Below are 18708 nucleotides of genomic sequence, written 5' to 3' on the forward strand. Positions count from 1 at the left end.
CCCCACCCCCCGCCCCGAGAGTTCTGCCAGCATGCTCTAACTACAAAGTTCAAGTTTCACACCCTCTCAGGAACTCCTTTATTATGTAAAGCAAGATAAAGGTAATGCAGGGCCTTTGGCCCAGAGCCCTGCACACTGGCTTGGAAATGCGTGAAGGGGCCGAGCTGGCCCGGCCTGTGGCCTGTGGGTCTGCATCAGCGGTCCAGCCCTGAGCCCTGCATGTGCGATTCACAATCAGCTAAAACAGTGTGAATCGAAGTCCATTTTCCTACGGCTGCTCACGACAGCATCTGAGAAGGTTCCAGAAATTACTGCCAGTTGTCTTGAAAACTTGAATTGAATGAGGGGCGAGGGGCGAGGGGCTCAGAGGCCCCGCCGCCTGGCCCTGCTGGGCACTCAGGGGCTCCGAGCCGCAGCTCACATTTCCGTGGCATCGTTCTGGGCCGCGGGGCCCTGGGAGTGCCTCTCCATGGAAAGAGGCACGGGAAGGGGCTTAGAACCCCCTCCAGGCAATCAGTATTTCAATCAGGTTGGTTTCCTAAAGTTTCTAGTGCTCGGGGTCCCCTGGCTCAGACTGAGTTCCCAGAAGGTATTTCCTTCCTAATTCTCCTTAATGGGTCTATTCTTGTTTCTAAGAAAGGCAACGGTTTCAGAGCTCACCTGCATGCGTGTGTGTGCGCGCGCGCGTGCCCCGCTGTGGCACATGTGAGCACCCCAGGGTGTGAGAAGCGAGTTCTCTCTCAGGTGCAGAAGTGGCAGAGGCCCTCACTCAGTGCTGCTGCCACAGCCACAGTCTCAGGAGCTGAACCAGCCAACGAGTCCGACGGCCCTAGGAGGTGGGCTACACCCCTCCCCACTTCACAGCGGGGCTTAGAACATGCCTGGGCCACACAGCAGCCTCTCCTGCTCCAGGGCCGCTGTCCCGCACAACTGGGAGCTCAGCCACCTGGTCGGCCAGTCCGGACAGCCCCTGAGCCCTGACCCCAGTCCTCTGGGCACACCTGCTGGGGGTGAAACCCAGCGCTGCTCAGTGGGGGAGCTGCCGTGGCATCCAGCAGGCGGAGAACAGGAATGTTGCTGACCTCCTGCAAAGTGCAGGTCGGCCCTGAGACGAAGGATTATCTGGACCCAGATGTCAGTAGTGTTGGGGGGTGAGACCCCTGTGGTCAGCAGTCTCCCAGGTGGCTGCCGGTCCAGACTCCTGGACCCACAGCCTTCTCTTCCTCTGCACAGTTCCCACAGCTGGAGCTGCATCCCACTTCTGGGGATGAGCTGCCTGCCAGGACAGCCCGCAGGGCTCTGTGGAGGGGGCGTGGCCAGCGGGCTCTCCTGCATGGCAGTCCCGGCTCCTGCCCATTTGCTCTGAGCAGTTAACAGCTGGGAGGTGCCCGGCTGTGCCAAGCCTCCACTCTTCACGAGGAGATAGCCTGGCAGGGGTGCTGACTCCACTTTCCCGAAGTCTCAGACGTGGGCCTGGCTTCCCCGCTCCCCACCAGCCCCCACGCTGCCTGCTACTGGCCCCCACAAGGGGTAAAGGCCCCCGGGGGCCCCCGCGCGTGCTGCAAGGGCCAGTCAGCTCCTGAGTCATCCCCTAACTTCTGCCTGATGCCAAAATGAAACCGCGGCCCCAAAGCCAGGGCAGGGGCGGGAGGAGGGAGAGCGCAGCAAATTCCAGGGGCGTAGTGTCACATGGCTGCCCCCGCCCTATACTGACAGCGCCTGGCATGTGGACACCCGTCCGTCCAGATAGCCTCACACCTCGAGAGCGACAGCCACCCCTGCCCAGCAGGTGGGGCCTCTCCAGCAGGGTCCCCAGGGGACGAGACCTCCGACCGAGGACCAGACCCGTGGCTGAGGTGCCGTGTCGGATGTTTCAGTTCTTCTGGGGTCAAAGGTGTCACTTGTCTTCTCGGGCTCGTTAACCCCCTTTGCCAGTCGGGGAAACTGAGGCTGGAGGAGGCAGGGAGCTGTCCAAGGACGTGGGAGTTAGTGGCAGAGCCCCTCCTGTATCTCTGACCGTCTCTGCCTGCAGCCGGCAGGGTGAGGGCGTGGTGGTGGCGAGCGGCCTCCTGAGCCTGGGGGACACGTCCAGCCTCACACAGGTGCCTCTGGGCCCCCCGCTGCTCCCAGGGGTCCTGGCTGGTTGACGGGGCGTGCTGATCTGGGGTCTTCTGGGCCCTGTCCCATGCAGATTCTCTTCAGCCCAGATGCAGCTAACAGGGATGTGCAGGGAACCCAAGGCCTCCCAGGAAGGTGCGCCTCAGTTTCTAGAAGGCTGGTCCAGGGAAGCCACGTCAGGAACATAATGTTGGCAGAATTTGCCAAGTGGTGCATGAGGCAGGCCTGGCCCCTGTCCTCCACTGCCAGCTGTGTGTCCTTGGGCAAGTCAGCAGCCTCTCTGAGTTTCTGCCTGCTGGTCTTGGAGGTGGCAGCAGTGATGCCCACCACCAGGGAGGATTTGAGAGGCTGGGAAGGCTGAGTGGCCCTGTGGCGAGATGGCCCCAGGTCCTCCTGATGGTGGCTAGGGGTGTCTGGGGTCTTGGAGCTGTAGGATGAAACAGCGGTGTCCAAGGTGGGAGCAGCAAGCGGTCCTAGGACACGAGGGCTCTGGACGGCCCGCTCTGGCCCCGACATTCCTCTGCACCCTTCAGGCACCCGGGCCAGGGCCTACCTACAACCTTCCTACCTGACGTCAGGGGTCAAAAACCCCGGGCTCTACAGGACACGAGGACCGTACAAAGCAGAAATGAATCGATCCTTCTGCACAAAGCACGGCGCTAGATTCAGCACCCGCATGCAGCTCAGGTCCCCAACAGGCACCCGCGGAAGCCGCTTTGATGAGCTGAGTGGGGCCTTTGCAGGGCCGGCTGTGCCTGGGGGGGTAAGGAAGAGGCAGCGACCATGGGTCAGTGGGGGGAGGGCGGAGGGGAAGGGAGGCCTGAGCAGTGGCCGTGCGGGTGGGGCCGCAGCCGAGGCAGCCGCTTTCCAAGGAGACATTCCAGACTGACGGTGGCGTGACTCAGACGCCCGGAGCGCGATTGTTTCTGCCGTCTTCCTGTCTTCTGAGCGGTCCGTCTGCAAGCAGACGGAGGGAGAGGAAGGGGCGTCCTTCCCCAGGAGCGTCTGTACACAGACACGGGCACGGCCTCCTGCCACGTGCCGAGCACGCCCCACAGGCTCAGCGGGAGTCCAGCCCAGGCCATGGGACCCATGCCCTGGCAGAGGGTCGGGGAGTGCAGGACTTCCCAGGACTGATAGCCCTCCTCATCCCCTCCTCGCAGTGCCTGCTCCTCCACCTCCAGGAAGCCCTCCATGCCCCACACACTGGCTCAGGACTCCCATCTTTCCCAAGATCCTCCCAACAGGGCCAGCAAGCAGCTGGTGGCCCAGGTCCAAACCCCCGCTCTGCCATCTGCTAGCCACATGGCCTGAGCCTCAGTTTCCCATCTGTGTGTTAAGTCAGGCTCGTTTGTGAATGTGCGGGGACCAGAGGATGGACCTTTACCTCCCTACATTCTCAGCCTGAGCATCCTGGATCCAGCCTCTCTTGGGCCCTCAATATGGGAATCCTTCTAATGAAAAGAAAACAGAAGTGGCGGAGCCGGGGCCCGGCCACGGTAACCCAAGCCAGCGGCCTGGTGCATGAATGGGCCCTTTCATGGGGCGGCCGCAGAGCGAGGGCCTGGGGTGGAGATATCTGTGCTCGGCCCAAGGACTGGCAGTGCCCGGGGCAGGCCCGGGGCTGGGACGAGAGGGACAGCGGCCTTCAGCTCCGGTCTTGGGGCCTCAGGGCCTCTGGGCCCAGCCTCCTCCCCTCCCATGTGCTGGACGCCCCCCTGACACTGAGCTCGGCTGCAGGAAAGGAGGCAGCCATCCCCGGTCCAAATGCCACTGTCCTTGTTTTTCTCCTATAATTATGTCTCTGAGGGATAACTACAAATTTACATTTTGCTCAGCTCGGTCATTTCTTCAGGGGCTGCGAGGAAGGCCCCGGCTGTAAAAGGCGCATTGATGTGTGTTTTTGTGTTACTCGGGGTGACTGGCCACGGCGCACGGACACAACCGGCCCTTTTAGCCGGGGCGGCTCTGTGCACGGCGGAGCCTCACCACCTGGGCCTGTGTAAACGCCTCCCCTGCGCTGGCCGTGAATGACTTCAGTGTACAGAGGCTTCTTTTTCCATACCTGGCCACCAGAACTTCCAACATTCTTCTAGAAAAAATGTGGCCAGTTTCCCTGGGACCGTTTTCTCTCCAAGTGGCTGACCCATCCTGGTCCGGCTGAAACACTGGCCAGCTCTTCTAACCCTAAATCATGTTTCTGTTTTTGCCACCTGCTCCCGTGGCCCCAACAATAGTTTCTCTGACCTCATGGGTGCAAAGGCCAGTGATCAGACATTCCTGAGTGTTGGAAGAGACACAGACAGGCTGACCGTGTGGCTCTGCATTCCGACTGCCCGGGGGTGTCCAGCCTGCACAGGCGAGCTGGCCCCTGTCTGGGCACGGAGCCGGCGGGTCTGGGCCTGGAACTAGCCCAGCGAGTCAAGTCCCTCTCCGGACGTCAGCGGACGTTCAGGCGGCCCCGGGCCCGGGCCCGGGCCCTGGCTGTCCTCGAAGCGCCCTGCCTGTCCCTGCCAGGTCCTGCTAGGGTGCCGCCCGTCCTCCCCGGCGGGGGCCCATCAGCAGGACGCCTTCTCCGGGGAGAACACAGATGCCAGGACAGGAGGGGATGGTGATGGGGATGGGGGTGGGCGTCCTGACCTCGACTCTGCGTGCCTGGATACATGTGTGTGCCCGTGTGTGTGTGGGGGGGTGTATGCGTGCCAGCGTGATTATCTGTGTGAAGTGCATGTGCGCGTTTGCAGGAGTGTGTTTACATGTATGCGAGAAGCATGTATATGTGAGAGCGCACGTGTGCACATGCAGGTGCACACAGCCATGAACATGCATGAGTATACACGTGTCAGTGCGCGCGTCTCTGTGTACATGTGAGTATGTGCACACGTGCACGTGTGTATATGTGTGAGTGCGTGTTCACACCTGTTTCGGGACTCAGGATCCGCGAACCGGGGGCAGGGCCTCCGTCCGGCGCTCGCGCGCGCTCCGTGCCCGCGGCCTGGCCCCGTGGCGGGGCTGAGCAGGCAGCAGGGGCTCTGAGCGCTGAACCCAGTTCACCTGGGCTGCCCCCTCTTCCCACCGGATTTTGTAGAGTTTGAAGGAAACCAGACGCGCACCTACAAAACCCCTTTGCTTCAGCCAGTGGAGCTGCTGCCCTGCCTCTGAGCCCCTCCCTCCCGGGGCAGCGGTGGCGGTGGGCGGGGTCGGGATCAGCAGGTGGCCGGCGCCCCCCAGCACCCCCACCCGCACCTCTCAGGCAGCCCTCCCGCGGAGGGGTGTGGGCACTGGACCCTGTTCACACAGGGTCTAGGCTGTTACCTGGCCGAGGTCCTGGGCAGAACCACCGCCTCTGTGCAGAGCCCCTGGGTGCTGCCTGCGCCGCCACGGCGCCCATGCACGGCGAAGCCTGTGGGAGTGGTTCCCACGCAAGGGGCTCCACTGCCAGCTGTTCACTGGGACAAGCAAGACGTTTATGCATCGTGCAGGCCCTGGAACACTCAGGGCACCGTGCCCTGCGCATCTGCATGCACAGCCGGTGTGCCCTGGCCCAGCACCATGCCCCACTCGGTGTTTGCTACCCGAAGTCGAGTTGTGCAGTGTAGCAAAAGTGGGTCGGTGTCAATCACAGAACAGCCCATTGCAAACACGCCCAGGAGCACTGCAGGGGCTTTCTAGAGCACGGACTCTGTCATGTCACGCCCCTGCTCACAAGCCGCTCATGGCTCTCTAGGGCCCGGAGGCTGACATGTACACTCAGTTGTAGACTCCAGACCTGCCCCCACCTGGCCTCAACGACACCCCAGTCTCAGTGTCTTCCCACCCCAATTCAGGCCACACTGAGCTGCGACCTGTCCCCCGAAACACCCCTCAGTCTCCCACACCTCATTCTTCCCTCACCTCCTGCCAACTTTGCCAGCCTAGCAAACTCCTATTCATTCTCCAAGACCCACTTAAGGAGCTACCTCCTCTTTGAAGCCCTGTTGTAGACCCTTAGACTGTGGCATGCACTCATCACACGTTGTCCGACACCTGTCTGTGCACAAGGCCTGAACCATACTTGGGTACCTCCCACCTCAGATGATGCCTGACCCCACCCAGTGCTCTATTATGTCCATGATGGCAGAAATCCATCCTTTCACTCCTCACCACATGGCCGACCCTCGGTCTGGGACACTCTCCTGTCTGTCACATGAAGCCCCCTCTTTCTTTTAAACCTGCTCAGGATCCTCTTCCTCCAGGGAGCCCTCTGTGCTTAACACGAGTGTGACCATGTGACATGGGCAATTGTACAGTGCATTTGAGAATTGCAGTGCCAGAAAAACTCTTGGGAATGGTCTGGTCCAGCTTCTTCATTTTACAGATGAAGAGACGGAGGCCTAGAGAGGGAGAGACAGCTTAGGGCCCAACTGGGGAGGGACCAGCTCTCCTGGGGGGCTTCACGTTCTGCACTGAGACCATGGAGCTCAGAGGAACCCTCTGCATGGCCTCCCCATCCACCTCCCTCTGTCCACCTCCAGACAGGGGCTGCAAGCCTGACATCCCCTGTCCTGCTTCATTTTTCTCCCCACCAAAGTCGTGACACATGTCCCTCACCACAGTGAGACGCCCCTTCGATCCATACACCAGGGAGCTGCTGCATCTCCAGCAGAGAGTGACTGTGGGCAGTGGAGGAGGACAGACCTGCCACCTGCCAGCTGGGTGACTTTAGACACGGGGCATTTTCTCTCTGAAAATGGTTTCTTCTTTGAAAAACGGGGATAATATATAGTAGTTGTCATGATGATTCAAGGAAATGATGTATGTAAAGTGCTTAAGAGAATGTCTGACAGAACCTGTGGGTACCACCATCATTATGATGTGATGATGATGGTGGTAGTGATGGTGATGGTGGTGATGGTGGTGGTGATGATGGTGGTGATGGTGGTGGTGGTGGTGATGGTAGTGATGATGGTGGTTGTGATGCTGGTGATGGTGGTGGTGGTGATGATGGTGGTGGTGGTGATGGTAGTAGTGATGGTGGTGATGGTGATGATGGTGGTGGTAGTTGTGATGGTGGTGGTGGTGGTGATGGTGGTGGTGATGGTGGTGATGGTGGTGGTGGTGGTGGTGATGGTGCTGGTATTGCTGATGATACTGAAGAAGGTGATGGTGGTGATGTTTTCACTACCTCCAAATTCTCTCCTTCAAAGAATGATCCTATTTTCTGCCTTCCCTGCTTGAAACACGGGAGTGCTCACAGGTGTGCTGCTCTCTGGGTGGGCAGCAGGTATGTGGGTGTGAGAGGAGATTTCTCAGCAGCAGGAACAGGCCAGACACCCGTGTCCTGAGTGATGTTGGCCCTAACACCTCCATCCGTGGGCTCTGGTTTCCCCATCTGTGAAACAATGAGGTCGAACTGAGTGATCCCTAATGGGTCTTTCTGGGTTGAAGGTCTCCTGACACCATTTCTATTTTACAGAAATGGTTTCACAAGCTCGTTCTTCCTTCTTCAGATATTTGTATTTTCTGCCACTGTTTCAACAAAGCTTGTCTTGGCAATGCCTTAACCCGGACATTAACAATGAAAGGGAATTTGACATGTGCAAATACATACATGTGAGGTCATTTCCGTGTGTATTTGCATGTGTGTGTGTGCGCCTCCAACATCCCAGGACACACACACCTACGCCTCCAAGACCGACAAATTAAGCACAGCAAATGCATGGACTTCACTGAGAACAAGCATCAAGTCCCAGTGTGGACCCTGGGCGCCTCATTGTTACACAACCCAGGACATGGCAGGGGAGGGCTGGACTCTGCAGACACCCAGGGACACCCTCTGCCCAACACCATTTCAACCACAGGGACACAGCCAAGGGGGACAGACATCATCCCACTGTCCACTCCTGTCCCTCCTGGAGAAGGTGGAGACGGGGGAGAGGGTAGTCCCTGAAGTTCTCAGTCCGTGGTCACCTGAGAGCTGGAGTCTTGGATCCCCGCTCTGAGTCCTTCTCAGACCTGACAGTGCAGCTTTCAAGAGAGCTCTGTTTAGAGATGTCTTTAATTCACTAAGAGACAAGGAAAGTGTAGTGGGGTGAGTTGTATCCCCCTAAAAGACATGCTCAAATTCTAACTGCCAGTTACCTGTGAATGGGTCTATTTGGAAACAGGACCTTTGCAGATGTGATCAAGTTAAGATGAGATGGGACAGCGGTAGGATGCGCCCTGGACCCAATGGCTGGTGTCCTTATAAGGGAAGGGAGCTTTGGATGCAGACTCAGGGAAGAGGGTCATATGACACTGGCGCCCAGGAGGCCTGGAGCTCCCGGAGGCTGGAGGAGGCAGGAAGGACCCTCCTGGGCCCCGGGGGGAGCACGGCCCTGCTCGCACCTGGGTTTTGGCTTCTGGCCTCCAGACTGTGAGAGGATACATTTCTGGTGATTCAGCCCACCCAGTTTGTGGCTATGTGTTACAGCAGTCTTGGAAAACTAAGGTACTGGGGACTGAGAAACGGCCGGTGACACAAAGAGGTGACTTGAGCAAGAAAACAGCAGCGGATGCACGCAGCACGCGGCTTCCACGGATGGGGCATTGGAGTGACATAACATGGTAGCTTTTCCTTTAGCAAATCGTCAAGGATTCAAAACATACAGACTCCGTGCGGCTGGCCAGGGCGGGGGGCAAGGGTAACTCAAGTGGCTGTTCTTCCAGAAAACATGTTTGTCCAGGGGAGTATCAGACTCGGGGGACGTGGTGTCCTGCCTCCCCTCCCCCACCCCGCGTGCTGTCACCAGCGGACGCAGTCTACATTAACACCCGCAACAGCGCCTCTGGCCAGAAAGCACCGGAATCCCATTCCTCGTGTGTCGATGTGAAAAGCTGGCTTCGGGAGACGTCTGTGCTAATTTTAGGGAAAGGCAGGAAGACTGCACACTTGGGGGACAGGACCCTGCAGAGAGCCAGCGGTGGGCATCCCCGGGCCAGGGAATCAGGGATAATTTTGAAATTCCTGTTTGGGTTTTGCTGTAGTTTCCACACTTTGTGTAAAGAACAGGTGTTATTACTTCTCAGAGGGACAAGTGGCTTTTTCGAAGACGATCAGGTACCGTTGTAGTTCCGACCATAAACAATGGCGACTGGCGATGCGGCAGCGGCGTTTCCATGACCCGCCGGGCAGCTTCCGGGAAACCAAAGGACAGGTATTAATTTTGAAACAGGAAGACAGTGTAATTAAAAGCTGTGGCCTCTGCCCAAGGACTCAGAGCCGCCGCTGCCCGGGGCCACTGGCACTCGGGGAGGTGGGTCTCCAGGATGGGACTGGATGAAGCAGACAGCTGAGGCTTCTGAGGGCCCGGCAGGAGCGACTGTGGCTGTGCCAATGTCCCCTGCCCCTGGGAGGAGGGTCGGGGGCAGCTTCTGTGGCTGGGCTTCCCTCGGCCTCCTCTACCCTGTGAGAGCCTGAGCTGTCATCTGAGAGATGGGCTGCTGAGACAGTGTCACCACATGGAACTGTCACAATACGCCCACGCGCTCAGAGTGCTACGTGTGAAACATCCAGGGAGGGACCCCTGAGGCCAGCTGAAGTGTGGACAGAGCCTGTGTGCGGGGCTCGTGTCACAGGCTCAGTGTTTGCTCCTGGATCTGCGCTACCAGCCTGGGGCCAGCCAGACTGGCTCCCCCTCGAGGGAGAGCCACTGAGGCTTGGAGGGCTGGGCGACTCGTCTGAGGGTACCCAGCAGGAAGTGGCCCTGGCTCCAGGAAAGGCCGCCTGTGCCTACCTCCAGGGAGGGCTTATTCTCGGGCAGGGGGAGGAGGAGTCCCTGGCCAGAGAGCTCCCTGAGGCTGCGCCACTCCGCGCCCACCCCAGGGGAGGAGAGTAGCGCAGACAGACCCTCAGACTGAGAAGGAGCACAGCAAACCCACAGACTGCTCCCTGCCACGCTCCCCGGCTGCTCCCAGCCAATGACGGAGCTCCCTCCACAGAGAAGCAGAGCCCTGACAGCGTCACAAAGCCTTCAAAGGGAATGACAGAGCCCTCTGGCCTCTGAGCCCAGGCGGGGACCGCTGCTTTCTGTCTGCTGCTTGAGCAGGGGCCGCCTCCAGTCCCCAGGAGAACCCTCCACAGATTCCCAAGCACACGGGGCGCCCCCACTCCGTCCTCCCCCTCCTTGGTCCGTGGAGGCTGAGACTGGCTCTAGGGCCCGACCAGAGGCTCGGCCATCTGTCCAGAAGGCCTGGGCCCTCGACGCCAAATCCCCTTCCAGGGCAGAGGCGGGGCGCGCGGACAGGCCTGTTTGTGTTTGATATAAGCGCCGGATTGTTCTCTCTGCCTCGTTGGCTATTATGCGGAGGCCAGTCCTAAAATAATATTGCACTTCCTCTCTCATCACTTGGGGGGAGGACACTTATCCGGAATTGAGCTGGATGGGGACGCTTTCATGTACGGGCACAGGGAACTGCGCGCTACCTCCCGGCCCGCAGGGCAGGAAAGCAGGGCTCTGTGCCGGCCGCGTCCTCCAAGGCCCCAGTGTGGGGGCTGCTCTGGGAGAGGGTTGCTTCTGTTTTTTCACAAATGTGTCTCTTGGATTGTTCAGCATTCTGGACGGGGCCATGAGCCCTGGACCCAAGAGACCAGAGCCAAAGACTGGCTGGAGACAGACAGCAAGTCCGGCTCAGGAAGGCACCCCTGGGAGACGGCGGTGCCCCACGCGTCATGGGCGTTCAGCACGCTCTCGGGTGGACTCCCACACAAGGATACTCACACAGCAACCTCCTCTCTGTGGCCTCAGCAGCTTTACTTCCATTTCTAAGTGTCTGCCTAAGTTTTTCTCGGCGGCTGGGACGCACGCTTCCTTCTGAAGGCTCTCAGAGCCCTCCTGTGACCCTTTCTGTGGCCAACGTTCTGGTGCCCTAAGCACGAGGGAAAAGGGCAGAGGTCACTCTGCATGAACTTCCTGGTGGGGACACACAGCTTCAGCGACACTCAGACCACTTTCAAATCCCAGCGCCACCGCTGGTTCTGGGATCTTGGGCTTAACCTCTTCTGCAGCTTGATTTCCTCACCTGTAAAAGGGGCAAGAAAGTCTCCCCTGCAAGCTTTGTTGTAAGGCCTGAGATGTAGGGCCCAACACAGAACTCAGTACACAATGCCACCATTATGAAAATGGAGGACACTGTTCGTAGCCAGAGCCTGATAAGCTGATTGCTTTCATTCAGTCTACAGACATTTTCTTAGTATTCGCCATAAGTCAGGCCCTGTGGCAGACACCAGGGGGACACAGAGAGGGACAAGACAAGACGATGAAGGTGATGATGGTGATGATGGTGACAAGGATGGTGGTGATGCTAATGATGGTGAGGATGATGATAATGATGGTGATGATGGTGAGGATGGTGGTGATGATGGTGGTGGTGGTGATGATGGTGGTGGTGATGAGGGTGAGGATGGTGATGATGATGGTGGTGGTGGTGATGACGATGGTGGTAAGGATGGTGAGGATGATGGTGAGGATGGTGATGGTGGCGGTGATGATGATGGTGGTGGTGGTGGTGGTGATGGTGGTGAGGGTGGTGAGGATGGTGATAATGATGGTGATGGTGATGAGGGTGAGGATGGTGATGATGATGGTGGTGGTGGTGATGATGGTGAGGATAGTGGTGATGATGGTGGTGGTGATGAGGGTGAGGATGGTGGTGAGGATGGTGATGGTGGTGGTGATGATGATGGTGGTGGTGGTGGTGGTGATGGTGGTGGTGGTGGTGAGGGTGGTGAGGGTGGTGAGGATGGTGGTGATGATGATGGTGGTGAGGATGGTGATAATGATGGTGATGGTGATGAGGGTGAGGATGGTGGTGATGGTGGTGGTGGTGATGATGGTGAGGATGGTGGTGATGATGGTGGTGGTGATGAGGGTGAGGATGGTGGTGAGGATGGTGATGGTGGTGATGATGATGGTGGTGGTGGTGATGGTGGTGAGGGTGGTGATAATGATGGTGATGGTGATGAGGGTGAGGATGGTGGTGATGATGGTGGTGGTGGTGATGATGGTGAGGATGGTGGTGATGATGATAGTGGTGATGATGATGGTGGTGAGGGTGAGGTTGAGGATGGTGATGATGGTGATGAGGGTGAGGATGGTGATGAGGGTGAGGATGGTGGTGATGAGGGTGAGGATGGTGGTGGTGACGGTGATGATGGTGAATCATGCCTCTCCTGCATCCCCCAAATACATCCAAGTGGAACATGTGAATGTGACTCTTTGTGAATGGGGTCTTTGCAGATGTAATCAAGTTACGTATCTCCACCTGAGATAACCTAGGTCCTCTGGGTAGGCCCTAAATCCCATGTGTCCTTTTAAAGAAAGGCAGAGAGAGGTTTGAGACATAGACACAGAGGACAGGCCATGTGAAGATGAAGGCAGAGGCTGCAGGGTTGTGGCTACAAGCCAAGGGACACCTGGAGCCCCCAGGAGCTGGAAGAGACAAGGAAGGCGCCTCCCGAGAGCCCCTGGAGGGAGCATGGCCCTGCAGCACCTTGATTACAGACTCTGGCCTCAGGACTGGGGACGAAAGTTTCCGTTGTTTTAAGCCTTCCAGTGTGTGGTGATTGGTTACGGCAGCCCCAGGCTGCCCAAGGACAGTAAAACCAGAGTCTCGGAGGGTGGGGCTGAGCGTCAGTGATTTCCAACACTTGCTGGGGCACAGAACTCAGCCCTGGAGGCTTGGCTCGGGGCTCGGGGGAACCTGGGGGAGGGCTGTCCTTGGGAGTCAAGACCCCTGGTTCTCACTGGCACCTGCTGCCGACGGGCGGGGTGACTTCGGGCAAATTGCTTCTTCCCCTGGGCCTCTGCTTCTCCATCACACCTGGGTTCTGAGTCACCCCGCCAGCCGCAAAGGCATCAGAGGGCCTCTCTTTCAGAGTCTATAGACCACAGGTCATGCTGAGTCAGCCTGCCAACCCCTTCCTGGGCTCGTCAGCGGGGACTTGCATGGAGAGGGGGCCACTGGGAAGGCTGACAGCCAAAAGCAAAGGGACCCTGAGCAGGGGGCTCGACCAGCTTCACAATCCCCACCCTGTCTGATCGACTTATTTGTAATCACAAGAATCTTCCGATCCTAGAATAAAAGCGAAGCGGTGGTCTTGGGGGTCAACCGCGCGCCAGGCCGCTGTGCTTTACATATGGTAGGACTTTAACCCTGACAAGAGTGCGGAGACAGTCAGAATCACCCCCAGCCCCCAGACTCGACAACCTGGAGTAGTCAGATGAATCCAGCAGCCACAGCGACCAGGTGGAGGCAGGACGCGAACTGGGACCTGAACCGGCAACCTGACTCTCCTCCCCTCTGCTGTGAGGAGCTAAGTGGGACCCTTGGCCCCCCTCGCTTGCCTGCATCACAGCTCTTATTTGCCAAGCGTTCCAAGGACAGTGGAGAGCATCTGAGATGGTAAACACGTGGCTGAATTGTTGTGAGGACGGCGGCAAGCTCCTCCCAGATTTCCACATCCTACGCAGACGTCAGAGATCTGACACTGATCTTTAAGTTTACACAATTCCAATGATCATTTTACCAGGAAGTTTGTTAGAAACTGACATGCTGATTCTAAAACTGACAAGGGACAGGGACTATCTGAAGCAACATTGAAAAATAAGAGCAAAGTTGAACTATGACTCAGTGGATTCAAGACTTAGTCTAGGCTACGGGACTCAGGCGGCAGGGTCCTGAAACAAGTCACTAAACAGACCAACAGAGCGGAACCACAGCTCAGGGACAGACCCCCACTGGCACAGCCATTTGATCTTCAACAAAAGTGCCAGAGCAACCCAGTCGGGAGTCTTCTCGGCAGGTGGAGCTGCCACAGCCAACACCCCCACACCGAGACCAGCTCAGGGCTGCAGGCCTGGAGGTAAAGGCTAACACTGCAGCGCTTTGAATAAAATCGAGGAGGACACCTTCACAACCTGGGGATGGGCCAAAGGGTCTCAGGACGCAGAAGGCAATACCATATACTAAAAGTATTTATAAACTAGATTTCCACAAAATTAAAAACTAGTGCTCACCCAAGCCATCCTTAAGGAAGTGAAGAGGCAGGCACAGGCGGAGGAAACACGTGCAAAGTGTGTCTCTGACAAAGGATTGGGACCTGGCATCTGTAAAGAACTGGCACAAACTTTCTACAAGCGGGCCATCTGAACAGACCGTCACAGAGGAAGGTTCACAAATAGTCAGCAAGCGTGGGGAGAGGCCCAATGTTACCAGCCAGCCAGCCAGTAAACGAACAGTCGCTCTGATTCACTTTTCAGATGTTTTCCGCCAGAGACCTGTGTCGCCTGCTCTGGGTCGTTACATGACCGGAGCCACGCAGTGTGCGCTCCCTCGGGCGTGCCGCCGGGGCCGGGGCCGGGGCCGGGGCCGGGGCCGGGGCTGGGTCCGGGTCTGGGGCCGGGGCTGCCTGGGAGCAGGTGTGAAGCCCTGTCCGGGGCCCTGTGCCCTGACTGCTGGAGCTGTCGAACAGCCTCCTTAAGACGTGTGCGTTTCCTCGCACGCAGTTCACCTGAAAAGAAAATCCAGAGCCATAAACACACTGACCCTTAGTTAATGACGTGCACGTTCAAGTATCTGGGCAACACATACTAATGTCTGCAACTTATTATACAACACACATTAAAATATGACGGGTTGAGGGGTCAGTAGATGGTTAGGGACATGCTAAACCAAGTGCTGCAAAGGGAACTGCAGAGCCCAGGCGGGAGCTCGGTGGTTGGTGCCTGTAAAAGTCTTTCCAACTTCGTGTTTGAACGTGTTCATAATCAAATGTTGGGGGGAAAAGAAGAAAACGCAAAACCGAGTTCAAGAATATATTAGCAGTGCTTTCTTTTCCCAAAAAAGAGCTGGTGTCTAGAAAACACTTTTAAATACTTCTAAAGCCAATAAGAAAAAGCCAGCAGCATCTGAGATGAGTTGGTGAAGATTTGGGCAGACATGTCACAACAGAGGGGGTCCCACTGCCCAGCGATTTTTGAAAAAGTTCTCAGCATCTATAGTGAACAGCGAAATGAAACACAAATCAGAATGACTAAAATGAAAAAGAAAAAAAAAAAAAAAACCCAAGAAAAGAAACCATAAGAACAGACGGTACCAAACATGGGCTGGGAGACAGAGCCCCCGGAATGCTCCCATGTGGCTGGCCAAGGGTAACCGGCGACAAAAACTCTGAGCACACGTTTGGTGGCATCTAAGAAGGCTGCACGAGTGCTCATCCAGTGACCCAGCGATCCCTCTTCTGGGGACAGTCCCGACAGAAATGGGCAAACCCAAGTGCACGCAGACACGCCAGAATATTCGTCACGGCACAGGGCGTAAACACCCGAGCTAGACACAACCCAGACCTCCCCCCACAGCAGAGCCGACACTAAAACACGGCACCTTCACACGACAGGACGTGGCGCCCCGAAACGCGGGTGAGTCCCAGGCCAGCACGTTGGTTAAAACAAAGTCCAGACACAAAGGAGTCCGTCCTGGATGGCGTCACGTGCATGGAGCTCACGATCACGGGCCTGCCCTCCGGCGACGGAGGCAGAGGGTGGGTGCCTGGGGTGCCTCTGGGAGGGTCCTGGGGGTCCGGGTACTGGAGTGTCTGGGTCGCAGTGGTTGGTACGTGGGAGAGCAGGTTCCCTTTGTCAGTGTTTCAGTTGTGCGGTTTTCTGCATAGAAAGAAGTGTTTCTCCTGTAACCCTACGGAAAGCAGGCGCCCGCAGACCATTCACTTGGTGGGGCTTGGCGGAGGCGGGTCCTTGCAGGCCCCGGGGCACCGGCCTTCCAGCTGGTGGGGCTGCGGGTCAGGGGCTGGACCCTGGGCACTGGGGAGTCCAGGCCCCATCTGCTTACTTAGCTGGGCCTCCTCACAACGCCCACTTCCGCTCCTTCTGGGCTGACATCAGCCACTGCAGGCCGGGCGAACGAAGGAGTGGCCGCTCGGGCAGTCCAGCCTGCGGGATGGACCCACCCCACCAGGAGCCCAGACGGGGGTGGACCTGCCCCGACTCCCGCGTGTATGATCAGCAGCCTCCCGCCTTCTTTCTACGCTCCTGTCTCCCTGGGCTAAAAATGAATATTTTGGGCAAAGTCTGTGCCCCGAGCAGCCCGAGGGATAATGAAGGCGACCGGGAGGAAGCGGCTTCTCGTTCCCACCCATCTGCTCCGACCGTGCGGGGTCCTCCCTGCTGCTCCCTCAGGCCTCTCTTGTCTACACGTCCCGGCCTGAGTCCCTCACTTAATAACTGACACAGTGGGGGAGGCATGTAAAGCAGGCCGCACAGTGTTTCTAACGCACGAGCAACAAAAAGATGAACTGCCTCACGATCTCCCATGAATGCGGGTGGGAAACAAAACAAGTCGGGCGGCCTCGAAACCGCCTCGGTTCACGCTGGCTGTCCTAGCTCAGACCACCCCGCGCGCGCGTCCTCCCAGGCGGCCCGCCCCGCTCCTGGCGGCGCCGCACACACGGGCCGCCCCCCCCCCCCCCCCCCCGTCCTGGAGGCCGCCAGGCTGCGACTCAGACCCAGACCCCCCGCTGCCGCGGGGCGGCCATTCCCCGGGCTCTGGGCCGGCGTCCACCTCGACACCGGCGGCAGGTCCTGCCCCAGCGGCTGTGAAGGCTCCTTGGGACACCTGGTCCTCTCAGCCTCTGAGGCGGGGTCGCCGTGCCCATCCCACAGGTGAGAGCACTGAGGCCTGGAGGTCACCCAGGGCAGCAAGCTGGGAGCAGGAGTCAGACCAGGCCCTCGAGTCCCAAGCTCTCTGTCACTCCAGGCTCATGTTTCGTCCCCCAAGGAGCACGGGGCTGCCTCCTAGTGTCCCTCCCACTCACCTGGGGACACACAGCCTCTCCACCCACTGCCTCTCAGGAGCAACCCAGCCAAGCTCTGCGGGGATGAGGGCTGGCCAGGTGCCCGTATCTCCTCCCCAAGCACGGCTGGGGCTGCAGAGAACAATCCCCACTTCACCCCTACTTCACAGAGGACTAAACTGAGCTTCCAGAAAGTTCTCTGTGCTCACCCAAGGTTGCAGGGCTGGCAAGAGAGTGGACCCGGCACAAAACCGCTGAGCCCTGGCCTGGATGGAGCTTCTCGCCCACCTCCACCCGGCTTGCAGACGGGAGTCTGCCCAGGGCGGGGGTGGGGTCAGGAGTGCGGCAGCTCCCTCCACCATCTTCCTTCCTCACTTCCCTGCCGCTCCCTGACTTGGCCCTCCAGAAAGTTCTGACCCAGATCCACTGGCAGCTGGTAGGAAGTGATGATGATGGCAAGGTTGTGTCTACACACCCACCCACACAGGTACATGCCCCCCCACAGGAGCACACACCCACACACAGAGTCCTCCCCACCCCCGCATACACACACAGGTACACACACAAACAGGAGCTGCTTTTCCTGTGGGCAGAGCCTCATTCCGTGGGATCCTGATGCCCCGCGGGCTCCCTGAGGCTCGGACAGCGGAACTGCACAACATCACACAGACCCTCTGACCCCACACGCCAACTCCAGCCTCCCATCCCTGCTCCCACACTCGACCTCGTGGACAGGCAGGCAGGACCTGGGCCTTGAAGGCCCCCCGAGCCCCAGGGAGAAGCCCTCATGGGGGAAGTGGGCATGAGCTGGGGTGCGGGGACACCGAGCACACGGATCTGACTCTCCTGAAAACATCTCGATGTGCAAGTGGAGCGGCGGGGTCGTCACAGTCCACTCTGCCAACATTTGATGGAGATGACCAGTGGTTCCAGCTGCAGGGCGCGGTCCCCTGTGTGGCTCTCAGAGACCTCATGATGTCAGGGTATTGCCTGAGCCCCGGCTTGGCCGCCTCTGAGGACCCCACATAGCATCGGATGACAGGCTCGCCCCCAAGGCCGATCCCCAAGAGCTGTCCGCCACAAGTGCCTTGAGGTGGCCCTCCCTGGGGAGCACTCATGTGGCCTGGGGTCCGGCCCAGGCACCTCATCTATGTCCCCTCCTGTGAGTCCCCGCGGGCCTGCTCGGGGCCCTGCTGCAGGGGGGTGGTCTCCGTCCTATGTTCTGCCCCGTGCCCTCGAGGGCGGGCCAGTCTGCGGTCTCCTTGGCTTCCCATGGGTTCTGGACACACCACTGTCCACTCATGTGCAGTGGGGTGACCGGAGGAGCACCTCTGTGTCGGGGCCTGGCCTTGGGCACCCCCATTGGTTCCCTGGGTTTTGGGGCAGATCCTGCTTGTGGGCTGTGTGCACGAGGCTGGGGACAGCCACCACTGGGGATATGGGAGTCAAGTCACCGAAGCTTCCTCCTGCCCCTCAGGTCCATCCTGCAGCCCAGCCAGAACCGGGGAGGGGAAACTAGCACAGAGCAGCCTTGTCCACCGGAATTGCTGGACACAGGCCCAGAGGTCAGAGCCAGAAGCCCCTGGAAGGGCCTGCATTTCAATTTCAGGCTGTGCAGCGGGGGAAACTGAGGACCATGAAGGTTAGGGGTTCCTCAGGGTCACGGGTCACCCAGCTCCGGGGTGCTGTGGGCGGTGGCATTCAGAGGTTGCATTGTGGGTTCTCTGAAGGAGGCAGGTCTGTCCTGTTTCAGGGTCGAGACACAG

General features: G+C 58.5%; 1 protein-coding gene across 6 annotated transcripts in view; it reads right to left on the minus strand.

Annotated features, from left to right (window-relative positions):
- Positions 1–18708, minus strand: part of LOC123612202 (zinc finger protein 469) — a 240556-nt gene that overhangs the window by 53666 nt on the left and 168182 nt on the right. The window lies entirely within an intron of this gene.

This window comes from Camelus bactrianus, chromosome 21 (assembly GCF_048773025.1).
Source record: "Camelus bactrianus isolate YW-2024 breed Bactrian camel chromosome 21, ASM4877302v1, whole genome shotgun sequence".
NCBI classification, from domain to species: Eukaryota; Metazoa; Chordata; class Mammalia; order Artiodactyla; family Camelidae; genus Camelus; species Camelus bactrianus.